This window comes from Papio anubis, chromosome 10 (genome assembly GCF_008728515.1).
Source record: "Papio anubis isolate 15944 chromosome 10, Panubis1.0, whole genome shotgun sequence".
Classification (NCBI taxonomy): Eukaryota; Metazoa; Chordata; class Mammalia; order Primates; family Cercopithecidae; genus Papio; species Papio anubis.
The window spans coordinates 24538278-24552182 of NC_044985.1; the positions used below are offsets into that span (position 1 = coordinate 24538278).

The 13905-nt window shown below is 35.6% G+C and overlaps 1 protein-coding gene and 1 pseudogene across 3 annotated transcripts in view; both read right to left on the bottom strand.

Annotated features, from left to right (window-relative positions):
• LRP1B (LDL receptor related protein 1B) overlaps positions 1 to 13905 on the bottom strand; it is a 1950491-nt gene that overhangs the window by 456600 nt on the left and 1479986 nt on the right. The window lies entirely within an intron of this gene.
• LOC103876208 lies at positions 4520 to 12718 on the bottom strand (annotated as a pseudogene).

Here is a 13905-nt window from a genome sequence, read left to right on the forward strand (position 1 = left end):
CAACAACAAAAAAAAAACAGTGATGGGATTGCTTAAACAACAAAATGTACTTCCTCAGAGATCTGAAGGCTGCAAGTCTAAAACCAAGGTGGTGGCAAGTGTGGTTTCTTCTGAGACTTCAATCTCCCTATTTTTTTTTTTTTTTTTTTTTTCTTTTTTGTTGGAATGGAGTCTCTCTCTGCCGCCTGGGCTGGAGTTCAACAGCATAGTCTTGGTTTACTGCAACCTCCGCCTCCCGGGTTCAAGCGATTCTCCTGCCTCAGCCTCCCAAGTAGTTGGGATTACAGGCACCTGCCATCATGCCCTGCTAATTTTTGTGTTTTTGTAGAGACGGGGTTTCACCACGGCGGCCAGGCTGGTTTCGAACTCCTGACCTCAGTTGATTCGCTTGCCTTTGCCTCTCAAAGTGCTGGGATTACATGCATGAGCCACCATACCCGGCCAGGCCTCTCTCTTTTGCCTGCAGAGAGTTGCCTTATTGTGCCCTCACAGGGTTCTCCCTTGATCTGTGTTGCCTATTTCCCAATTTCCTGCTATTATAAGGATACTAGTCATATTAGATTAGAGTCCACCCATTATGACCTCATTTTACCTTAATTACCTTGCTAAAGGCCTTATTTCCACACACACTCACATGCGGAGGTACTGAGAACTAGAACTTCAACATATCAATTTGGGGGACCATAATTCAGATCATAACAATTTTTTTTAAAGCCCTTAAGTTTCTATTCATCTGTCTGGTCAACGCCAAAGTGAAATTACTTCTAGAGAAGGTTTTATACTTTCCTCTCCTTAACATCGTGATCATTCTGAAATTTAAATGAACTAATGTTGTACATTAATGAACTGATGATGTATATTTAAACACTAATATTCATTGTTTTTTATTAGTAAGTAGAGAGTAAAGTGAAAACATGGTACATTTAGTGTTTTGGGAATCAAGGAAAAAAAAAATTAAATCAACCCTTCCGTGCTGTAACTTCGTCAGAATGTGGCAGCTCAGGTTTCCGTTAGCAGCCAGAGCAGTCAGTTTCAACTACCCCTTTACTATGACAAATACGTAAGTTAAGCATGAAAGAACTGGAGAAACTGGTGCCTGAGTATAAGGGTCAGAATATGGGATCAAACCCACCAAGATCCCACCTGGATTTTCTCAGATCCTAAAGCAAGCTTGTCCAACACACAGCCTGTGGGCCACAGGTCGCCCAGGATGGCTTTGAATACGACCCAACACAAATTGGTAAACTTTTTATGAGGTTTTAAATTTATTTTATTTTATTTTATTTTATTTATTTATTTTGCTCATCAGCTATTTTTAGTGTTAGTAAATTTTATGTGTGGCCTAAGACAGTTCTTCCAATGTGGCCCAGGGAAGCCAAAAGATTGGACACCCCATGTCTGATCCAATAACAAAATCATTCTTACACATACACCTTTGTCCCAGGGCCCACTTAAGATTAAGAAACTTTCCAAGTCTCTAGAGAAAGCTTTCCAGACTCCAGACCATAAAGACTAGGCAGAGATTAAATGAAACACTCCTGCTTGCTACTGCTGAAACAGCGCCATGCACTCCCACACGTAGGCATGGAGCTTTAAATGTATATGTGTACCAGAGAAAAACTTGTAACTTTGAGTTGGTCTTGAGTTGGTCCAACCTTCTTGTTGGTTGCAGAAATAGGCTCCCTTTTTTCCCAGTTGGTCTGCATCTTGTTATTGGACCTCGAGAACAAGCAGCTGGATGGGCCACATTAGTATGGGAACAAGAACAGCAATAAACTTTGTCCAGTGGCTACTTCAGACTGAACTAAGATTTACTTTACCTTTACAATGAAATAACTGCTGGCTCTCCACTGGACCTGTTTATCTGGTAGGCACTGTAGTAAGCATAACATTGTCATTCTTTTCATTAATCCTCATGAATTGATGCTATTTTGCCCCTAATTTTAGTAGAGCTTAAGAACATTGCATCATAATGAGTGATGCACTTGGATTCAAATCTAAGTCTCACTATTCCCAAAGCCCATATTTTAACCTTAACAGGCTTACCACATATCTCTAGGTATCAATGAACATTACGTTTGTGAGGAGTGAGCTAATGTGACCTAGATCTCATCACAAAATGAGTTAGACAAACCTCTGAAAACCAAATTTTGTGATGCCATAGGCAAGAAAAAAATTGAATATTATTTGTATATCTTTAAATATGATTTGCACTTTTTAACAGAAAATACTAACAGTCCCACAATCATGCAGATTACACTATTGATTTTGTGGGACTTAAATGGCAGTGCTGTGTGAAATGGTTTGCTGCATTAAATACATTTGTAAAGCTAAGCAATATGGGGCATAAGTCATGGGAAAATAAACTCCATAAAAGTAGCTCTGTCAGCATTATTGAACAAAGTTAACACATTCATGATGGGTACCAAAGTAAGTTTAATTTTATTTAGGGCAGATGTTTTCCATGTGACTATGTTTTGCTGGAATTATATATAAATTGCACTATTTCAAACTTTCCAAATGAAGAGTGCTGAAGAAACACCAAATCACATATTCCCATAACACTTAGCATATATTAAATGCACAGTAAATATTTGCAGAATAAATGAAATAAAGAAAGAGGAAAAGAAGGAATAAATGAGTATCATCTGTTACTTCATTCACAGCTAAAGTCAAAAGAATAATAATTTATATTAAGAATACTTTCGTATCAGTGAAATAAAACTCTCCAATATTGTCAATAAAAAAATGAATAAATTTAATCTCTATGAATTTCTAAACCTGATGCAGAGTACTTCTGTTAAAGAGATGAGTGCAAGGAATACTATTACTTATAAAATGATGTAACTTTTAATATTTGTCTTAAATAAGACTAAGCTGACGCTGTTCTTGGTAGATACTAAATGAATATTTGGCAAATTGAATTAAATAAGTCAAGAATAAAAATGATAATTTAACAAAAAAAGACTATAGGGAGGCAATAATTTCAGATTGCAATAGTATTTTGTACAAAAATATTATACTACTTGGCAACTAATTGTGATTATTTCTCCTCTAGTATAGATTTTAAAAATACTAAGTTTAAGCGTTCATCTTTTGTTGGGATGATTCAAATCAACACACTAAATTCATTTCTAACTTTACTACCAAATGAATTATTTTTTCATGGAACTCAATGCTAAAGAAAAAAGGGAGTACTTCTGTGCACTCACCAAGTAAGGTAAACATTCATATAGATTAGATTCATGTGCTATGACTAAGAAATTTCATGCACAGGAGAAACAAGAAAGGCATGTGTGGATGTAACTATATGCCACATTCTGAAGTCTCTTCTATTTTAAGAAGATATTTGTCATCAGATTATTTTTATGTAAGATGCATGTTTGTTGTCTTAATATTATTTTCAGAAAATATTAACAACCTTAAAATATTACCAACTGTAAAACAGCCATCTGTTTCATCCTCATGGTTATTTGTCAGAGTTCATTACAATGCGACAGAATGGGCATTTAGGACCATCTACTCTCTAAGCTTCTTTCATCATCATGGCTGGAGGAGATTTCACTTTACTGTGTGTGCCTGTAAAATTCTGTCTGTACTCACACCACACTGGTATCACACTAACCTGTGGTTATTTCTGCTGCTAAGATTTCCTCTCCTACTTTGTACATTCCATGAGAGCAAGCATCTCAACTTTCAGAAAGCATATGATTTCTCCCTTTATGAATATCATTGATTGCTTATTAAGTCCCAGGAACTCCATGACCAGGGTCAGAGTGCCCCAAAGGCATTTGGAACAACAGTCAACAGAGTGTCCTGGAGACTTGCCTTGAGCTGGGCTGGAGGTATACTGATGAGCAAGGCACAGTTTCTGTACTTATACAGCAGAGAAGCTATTAGGGCAAAAGAAAAATAACAATATTATAATAAAGTTAGGTGCAAAGTATTTGTGGGAACTGGAAGACACATTTTTCCCTAGCTTGAGAGTATTGTGTGTGTGTGTGTGTGTGTGTACACACCTTGTAGGTGAAAGAAAGAGCTAAAGTGAACCTAAAGTATAGAATGTGAACCAAGTGAAATATAGGCAAGGAAACAGTACACTCAATGTTTAACCTGAGGTAAGAGGCAGAATGGCCCAACCAATACATTGCGATTGGCAGAGTAGATATGCAATAAATCTGATTTAGAATGTTTACTTCAGATATACATTTTAGGAAATATGAGCCTGATTCTCCCTTATATCTGACTCGGAGTAGCTCATACATGCAAATTACACAGAAAGAAAACCCTTCATTAGAGTACATGTAGAAAACTTAGTCCTTGCTTTACATTTTCTTCAGTTTAAATAAATAAACCTTTTGTCATTAATACCTATTCAGAATGGCAGACCATGCTGACGCAAAATTGCGGGCTTTGCCATTACTTTCTTTTTCTTTCTTTTTTTTAAAAAAAAAAAAAAAAAAAAAAAAAAAAAAAAAAAAAAAAAAAAAAAAAAAAAAAAATCAAAAAAAAAAAAAAAAAAACTTTATTTTACAAAAAACACAACTCCTTTTAACACACAAACACACACACATTCCAAGGAGGAGCCCATTAAGAACAGTAGCAGACTGGGGAGAGCAATGGGGGGCTTACTGAACACTGGTCTGTGTATCCCAGATGAGGGATCACAGGGAATGTTTTCTCAGATATGACTTTTCACCTCCAAGACAGGAAAAGAGATCTTGACCTGGAAGCCTGCCCACCTACAAGGCAGAAAGCTCCACACACAATCTTCGGCATCGTCAAACTATCCTGTTTCAAAGAGCATCTTGGAATAATGGGTTATCAGCTGAGGTGGGTGGTGCCAGCTGGGGTCATAGATCATGTCTCCTGGTGGGGCACAGCAGACCCAAGGTTTGAGATCTTGAGAAATGTTCCCCTGGATGTCGTCAGCATCACAGGGATTCCTTTGATCTGCTTTCAACTCCAAGTCCCAGTCTTCATTAAAAAGATTCAGGCTGTTCCCTGGGTGGACAGTTTGTCCCTTCTCTCAGCTCCCAGGTATTCCATCAGAGTCCCCCTCATTCACAGCAAATCCTTCCTCTTCAGAATGGGTGCACCTCCTGCCCCCGCCCCCGGGCTGGACGGTCATTAGAGACGCTCTGTGCTCCCTGGGCTAGTCTCTCCTGATAAGAGTGGTCAGCTGTAGCAAAGCCAGCCTCCGGGCTAGGGAGGGCCTTCCACGCGCTAGACAGAGGTGGCCCGGAAACAGCTCAGCGGTCCCCTGCAACTGGGCCCTGGGGGACTGAGGATCCATGCCTGGCTCCCCGCGACTCGCCCCACTGGACGTTGTAGGCCACGTGACACGCCTTTACTTTCAATGGCAAAGCCCGCAATTACTTTTGCACCAACCGAATACATACCAATATCAGTCTAAAATGTTGCTATTTTTCAAATTTTCTCCCTTGCATTTTGAATATATATTTTAATAATACCAATGGAGATAAATCAGAGAGTGGGAAAAATTTTATTCATGCTATGTGAGAGGTATTTAATCAATTACTGAATGTGGCTTCTGTGTACAAATGCATGGCTCAAGCCATCTTGGTGAAACATTACTTAGAAAATTATGTTTCTTTTTTATTAATTTTGAAATCAGTGTCCATCTTCTCATTGAACCCTGTTCTCTAACACTGGCAGAGAAAGATGGTTAATGTAGATGTCTTTTGAATGGTGACTAAATTAATCTCATTTCTCTGTATTATTTATCAGACTAACAGGTACAACCAACAGGCATTTTCACAGACACTTGCTGTTCCAGACCTAAGCACTCCTGTCACCCTAAGCATGCAGGATACCATCAAATCACCTGTCTTGTCAATTCATCTCACAATGTCTAGCCCATCCAAATCCCAGTTTTGTGAATATAACAAAAATAGAGAAGTTTTTGACATTTTCAGATATCATAGATTACAGATAAATTTTATTCTTAGCTATCATTCTACACATACACATATACGTTTCTATTATTTTGAAAGTTGAAAGGGATGAAGCAAAAGAAACTTATTAAAATTGTATTTTATTATAAGATACAGACATTCTTGCATTTCTAATGCATACTTATTTACCAACATCCCTTCTCATATTCTTAATTTTTAGGCTCTGATTGTCTCTATATTGGCATGCTAGCTAAGATAAATTATAATCTGGACCCAAGATCCAAGGGGTTGGAGACAGAGAAGTGTTTGGATCTTTGGAAAATCAAATGCGTCCAACAGTAGAAACATATTCTGTCATCTTGAATATATCCCTTTCTATTGTCTTTTCATCTCTACCCCCTTATTTTGCTACTCATGCATGAATATTCCATTGTTAAAGCATGCATTTCTTCTGTCATCTAGTTTTAAAAAATCTCCTATAGTGTCCATAGCATGTATCAGTCATGTGCAAATGTTCAATAAACACTGTGAGATGAGGGGAGAACTCTGGAGTCCTAAGTCCTTCTCATTTCCCTAAGGAGAGGGCCCCTCTACTTGCTTCATTCACAATATTTGAAAGTTTGAACAGCAAGTACACCTGTTCTTCAAAATCTTTGTATGCTATGGTGGTCATTTTATATGCTAGCTAGATTCTATTAATTCATAGTGATGAATAAAATGGATCAATAAAGAAAAATAAAGATGAAGACTCAAAACTGTTTATGCTAATTTATTACTAAGTCCTAGACCTTGTTCCAACCAGCATGTATTAACTTGTTGAGTCTTATCATGCTTTTAATATTGCTATTAACATAATCCTTATTTCTAAAAGGGAAAACTGAGGGAATGAGAAGTTGAATAATTTGCCTAAAGACACAGCACGTAACTGGTGAACAGGAGAAGAGAGGCTGGGTTGAATCTAGATAAAGATCCTGAATCTAGAATCTTTGCTTTTAACCAATATTCTATAGTTAAAACTTTCCCATTCAGGTTCATATTTCCTTCCCTGATGAACAGTTCTGTCCAACCAAACAAACAATATAAGTCAAAGAATTGCTTTTACTCTGCAAATGGAGCTTTAAGATAAGTCCCCTAACAACCTAATTACATAGCTGACACATAGTGAATTCATAATAAAAGCAATTCTTAAAATTATCTACTAAGTGGCAACTTCTATTTTTTATTAGAAGGGGTGCAGAAAAGAGTATATCCAATGGAACCTGTCTAGAACAACTTAACATATCATTGGGGAGATCTTATAGACAAAACTGATACAAAAGGCAAGCATGCAGTAGGTAGCAAATAAGGAAGTGATAAAGATATTCAGCACACATGACAAGTTCTGAATGGTTTTAAAAGAGGGAAATCACTGTGGGCTGTGGTGCAAAAAAGACTGAGCTTCATGGTGTGAAGGGATTTGAACTAAATTTTACAGATGCTCCAAAATATAGACCACTGGGAAGGCCATAAAGTCTTTTCCATTCTAGATTCGGTACAGGAGTAAACATGTGGTTAAGAAAGAACACGGTATGTTTTTAAGATTAAAGGATGTGAGTAGGACTAGAGGACCAGGTGGATTTAACATAGTAGAGAGATTTGTGGTGAGGTGGATCAACTAGTTTGATACTACATAAAATCTGAAGAGGAAGTAAATGCTTTACAATTTGAGATGCAGAGAATAGGAATCAGTGTTTTAGGAAGTAAATCAATTAAAGTGTTCATAATGTAGAAACCTCTAGAAACTCAAGGCAGGAAAAGCAAATAGAAGGCTAGCAATCATTCAGTAATAAGTGAATGAAAATCTGGCCTATAATGGTGAAGATTGATAAGAAAAGTACTTAGTGACTAAATGGCTCAGGGGATACAGGAGAAGGGAAAGTGAAAATAAAAATTTAAAATAATAATTATTATAACAACAATAATAGTGAGCTTAGATCATGACTGGGAAGAAAAGTAATAATTTTATTAATGAAAATAGCAGAGTTTCCAACTTGAGGTGGGAAAATGACTTCAGTGTATAAATTGTGAGTTGACCTTAACATATACAAGAGGAATGTTTCATAAATGGACGCATTTGTGATGAGATAAATTAGGAAATTTGGACTTGGTGACCCAGTAAATAATGAAGGTCTCAGTATAAATCATTATAATGATTGAGCTCTCTAAGAAGAAAAATATGTTCATCGGTAGGAAGGAAGTTTCTGTGGGAACAGCATATGTAGAGTCAGAAACAGGAAATATAGAAGGTGACATTTTATAGTATAGTAAAGTGATAGGAACAGCATTCAATGCCTTATCTTTCAGTCCAGGGTTGGCATTTAAAAAATGAATGTGGTCATCATAAAAATAAATGAAGTATGATGTGAGAAATGCAGAATAATAATTACAGGTGCAGGTAAAGAAAAAGGGAGGCTAATTGATACGACAGTGAATGCCAGATGTGATGTAAACAGATTTTGTTCAAAGCGAAGGAACACTAAGTTCAAGGACGTTGTCTGGAGGAGTGGCATAGAGTGATGAGATCCAGGCTTAATTTCAACTATAGTGGAAAGTAAAACAGAGAACAGTAGAGTCAAAAGGTGTTATTGAAAATTTGGGGAAGATTGAGAAGTGAACTAAGGCATCAGTATAAATAATGAAGTCATTCAGAAAGATTTCTGAGAAGAGGAAAAGCAGAAGGAAGACCACTGGGTTTAAATTGCCCAAGGAAATGGAAAGAAATAATAAGATGTAGTTACAGGAGGGTAGTGAGTAACACAGCTTTCTCTACATGTCCTTGACATGCTTTTACATGTCAGTAAAGTATGAGATTATACATTGTAAATTCTATTTTATAAAAATCTTTAAAAGTTAATAATGTTTAGATAACTAAAAGTATTCAATTGAATATGGCAGGAATGACAATCTAAGCCACTTACTATGCTATACTAGGTGTTGCAAATAAAGCCAACTGGGGAAAAAAAATTGGCATATAATCTCATCTTTAATTATGTCACTGTTAAAGCTATGCAATTAAAACTCAACTAAGAAAAAAATCTCTAAATGGATTTCTGTCCTGAGAAACTGATATCTACATATTTTTTTTCTTTTAGTACAAGTTATCTTAATATATTCTTGCTTTCTCTCTCTATTTTTAACCAGATATACTGAAAAGCTCACAATAGTAGGTTGAATATGTAAATAAAACTTATTTATTTCCAGTAAGCTTTGTTTATTCTTGCATATAAGTCTAAAAACCCAAGACTTTCATATACATATTAGTAGGTAAATAAAATTGAAATATTTTGCTTTTTCAAACAAAGCAGACAACTTCATTCCTGCAAATTATGATCATCTTTCAAGGGGAACCCTGAATTCACTTGTGTCCTTGCTTATTTCCACAGGTGCTCTACAGTTTTCTTAGAAATTTTGAATTCATCACCCAGCCCGTCAAAGACCTATTTATAATTCACAGTACATTGATTTTATCTGCTGATTTCTTGCCATAAATCTCTCAAAAGGAAAGTTCTAATATGTATACTTTATTTTATTACTTCCTATGAAAAATGCTTCTTCTAATCCTACATCACAAATTGTTTTCCCTTAGTTGTCACTTACAACTTACCTCATTCAAGTCAAAATTACAAAAAAAAAAAAAAAAAAAATCAACCAATTGTTCTTTTTACACAGAAACATGGGGTTATTTAAAGTGGCTTCATAGCAACTAATTATGACACACTTGTGAGAAAAAAAAAATCAGCATTATTTGAGCTACATGGGTAAACACTTACAATCTTGAAGGTAACAGAATCAACCCAATGTCATTAAATCTATTGACCCCTTCATAGTTTTGTTATTTCTTTTCCCCACCAAATAATCCTTCTCCACCTCATTTTATCTCTTCACCATCACATATAGATTGATTTACAGCTCATGGATAAACCAGGTATGATTATCACAATCTACTATTAGTTTTCAAGAAACATAACAGATAAAATAAAAAAAAGAAAATGAGTTTTACAAAGCGAGGCCATAGTTTAATGTATTACTTAGGAGCTTCTGGAAACAGAATAATAACCTATCCACTGCATGGATTGCAGAAGCTACACATTCTTCCCCTCCAAATATGTTTGCAGCCCATTTTCAGCTCCTCCCAATCAGTGAGTCTGTTTCTCTATCCCTTGAATCTGAACTTGCCTATGTAACTTGCCAATGAGACATTAGTAATTGTTGTGCAATCAGAGATTTATAAAATATCTTTGCGTATTGAGCCAGCTCCCATGTGGAACCTTGAGACCATCTCAAGACATCCTACTGGATAATTACAGACTTGTGGCCTAGTTACTCAGCACACAGTCTGCCAACTGCCAGGCATATGAGAGAGGCCATCTTGATCATCCAGCCACCATCTGACCCACCAGCTGGCTACAGAAATGTGAAGAGCTAACACAGATGAGAAGAACTACATAGCCAGCCCATAAATAGTAGAACAAATAAGCAGTTGTTTTATGTCACTGGATTCTGGAATGGTTTGTTTTGCAACCAAAGTTAATCAATATCAACTAATCTTTGAAGTCCTAGATTATAAATTAAAATAAAACATATTTAATTAAATTTAAAATGACATTCAGTACAGTGTTAAAGCAAACTAAATATGGCCTGAGAAGAACTTCATACTTCTGTATTTGAGTCTCTGTGGACGAACTGCAACCAAACTTAATAGGTAAAGAAGATTGAAAACCTAATTTAGGAGTATGCACCTGTAATAATAGCTGAGCCTTGTCCAATCCCAGTGGCCATATTTCAAACATTCATACACTGCTGAGTGTTCAAACTGTGTTCAAATAAGGCAACACCAACCTGTAACCAACCCAGCTATTCTGTACCTCACTTCCAATTTCTGCATGTCATTTCCCTTTTCTAAATCTATAAATGTTCTTCCACCACGTGGCTGCACTGGAGTCTCTTTGAATCTGCTGTGATTCTGGTGACTGCCCAACTTGTGAATCGTTCATTGCTCAATTAAACTCCCTTAAAATTAATTTGGGTGAAGTTTTTCTTTTTAACAACAGAAATAATTCTGGTCAAGAATTAGGAACCTCAGTATCCCCAGCCTCTCTCACCTATACAGAGCTTACATGGCAGTGATCTAATATTGGGACGTTAATTCATATATGAATCACTATCCCCGAGTCCACCCAGCATCTCTATCTTGTGATGGGTGTGTCAGTTTTCCAGTCTCATTCTGTTCATCCTTCTATCCACTCCTAATCAGCCTCACTAACTCTAATAATTTCAGAGCCAACCACAGGTTTCTAGTAAAGTTCAAGTTTTATAACAAACATTGGCTATAACTGTCTTTCACATGGATGTAACTCAGGATTTTCTGATTCTGCAAACAGAAACCTTGTTAGATCTTCTAACATGATGTACTGGGGTAGTCTACCAAGCCTGAACACCTATGCAGAAAACTTTTCAGCTTTCTGTCTAGTTATGGTTATAATTCTCATTATAAAACTATTCCATCCCAAAATATGCCTCATTGACATAGGATTATTCTGAATTGAAAGCAATTGAGAAACAATAGACACAGGAAAAGCTCATCCATCTAAAGAATATCAGAGCATACATTTCCCTTCGTGAAGGTGTCCCCCTCTTTCAGACCTGAAAGAAAAACCTTTATCACCAGAGAAGAAGAAAGCACCAAGAAGAATCCACACAAACAAAACCTTACAAAATAACCATTATCTTTCATTAATTTAGAGCATGTATTTATCTTCCTATAATTTACAGCCCATAGAATTCCCAACCCCTTTCCTTTGGCTCGTAAGGTCTCCACAATTTCTCATGCTTTGTTAAAAGGGCATATAACTCTTCCAGTTCTATCTAACCTTTTCTTCAGGTCTTTACTTTTTTCCGATGAATGGCTCCTTGTACATGCAAAGATTAACATCAAACAAAATTCATATGCTTTTTCTCTTATTAACCTTTCTTTTGTCAGTTTAATTCACAGATCTCAGCCACAGAAGCTAAGAGAATAGAGGAAATGATTTTTCTTCCCCAAATCTACAACAGGACATCTTTTGAGATAGACTCAAAAAATTTTGAATTCATGGAAGCCAGACTGAAATTAATTTATACTTGCAACAAAATGAAGAGGATATTTCATATTTTCTTTTCCTTTTCACTAATCATGACTGACTCCAGGTTCTACTCTCCATAATCAATGACCATGTAACCCTTTCTCTTCCTTTGGACCATAAAAATTAACCTATGCTTCCCATCCTGCTAACTCTCTATGGACAACTTCATCTTTTATTTTTACCTTTTTCCTATCTTAGCAAGTTCAGTACCTAATCAAACAATGCTCTATTAGACCTTTCCAATCATTGTAATTATCTAAATAGGTAATCTTAAAATTGATTTAGCTAATAAATGTAGATGACTAAAAGTATCCTTTTCAGTTTTATGAAAACTGAAACTTGAAAAGCTAAAATTCTTACATTTTGAGAATGACTGTGTGTATTCTATAAGCAAATTAAAAATACATGCATTCTGTAAGCTGAATTTTTAGCTTTTTTAAGTCAGAAAAAGATTAACAAAATCAAATGTGTTTTGAAACACTTCTAAAAAATAAGCAAATAGCCCTTTTAAAAGAAGCAAGAAAGATATGTCCAGTGAAATATAATTATAACTTAAAAGTGAAATATTGGCTGGTCATGGTGGCTCATGCCTGTAATCCTACCACTTTGGGAGGCCGAAGTGGGTGGATCACCTGAGGTTGGGAGTTCGAGGCTAGCCTGACCAACATGAAGAAACCCTGCCTCTAAAAAAATACAAAATTAGCTGGGTGTGGAGGCTCATGCCTATAATCCCAGCTACTCAGGAGGCTGAGGCAGGAGAATTGCTTGAACCTGGGAAGCTGATGTTGTGGTGAGTCAATCTGAGATCATGCCATTACAATTCAGCCTGGGCAACAAGAGCAAAAACTCCACCTCAAAACAAAACAAAACAAAAAAGTGAAGTATTGCTACCAGGAGTCTTGAAAAAGCAATCTAAAAATATTATAAAGCTATTATTTACAAGTTTGAATCCTAATCACAAACATGGGAATTATATCTCATGGCAATTTGTTGACAGTATCAAGATGGAGATTAAACAAAGGTCAATGCCTATAAATTAGAGAAAAGAAGGGCAGATAGGAGGCAACTATCATGTCTTTCAACATGGTTGCTAATGCAATTAATTCCAAACATGCATATATATGAGATTTGACCAATTAATTTACTAATGATATCTATGTTAATATTTAAAAGTGATTATCTTGAAAGTCATTTATTTATATTTACTTTATTAAATGTTCTAGATGTATAGTAGAGAGAATAATATGACTTGACAAACCTTACCATTTTGCTATAAATGCTTCATATTTTTAAGAACAAACTTGTTGTAGCTGTTGTTGAAAATACAGAGTTCTCTCAATACCATTCTCTTTCTTTTCTCTTTTATCTCTCCAGAGAAAGCAAGATGTTGATGGTGTATGATTTTTAATGTGCTTAATTTGTAGATTTTGAACTAATTTTAGGCTTACAGAAATCAAAAATTAGTACAAGGAGTTGCCCTCTATTTCTAATGAAAACATCTCACATAATGATTATATAATTATCAAAATAAATTGCTAAAATTTGAAAATATTACTATGTTATTTCAAAAACAATATGTTGTATTGTTTACATATTTTTCAACATCACATCAACCATAATATCATTTGAGAACATTTTTATTGTGTTGTATTATTTGTATTAATCAAATTGTGCTTAAGATAACTATGTAAATAGATGTAGCACTAGTTCTTTTTTTTTTTTAAGTACTGCACAATGAACCATTATTCTCTCTAAAAGTGTGAATTGCTGGGTGAAAGTATATGTACCATTTCACAATTTCAAAATATTGCAAATAGCTCTTCAGA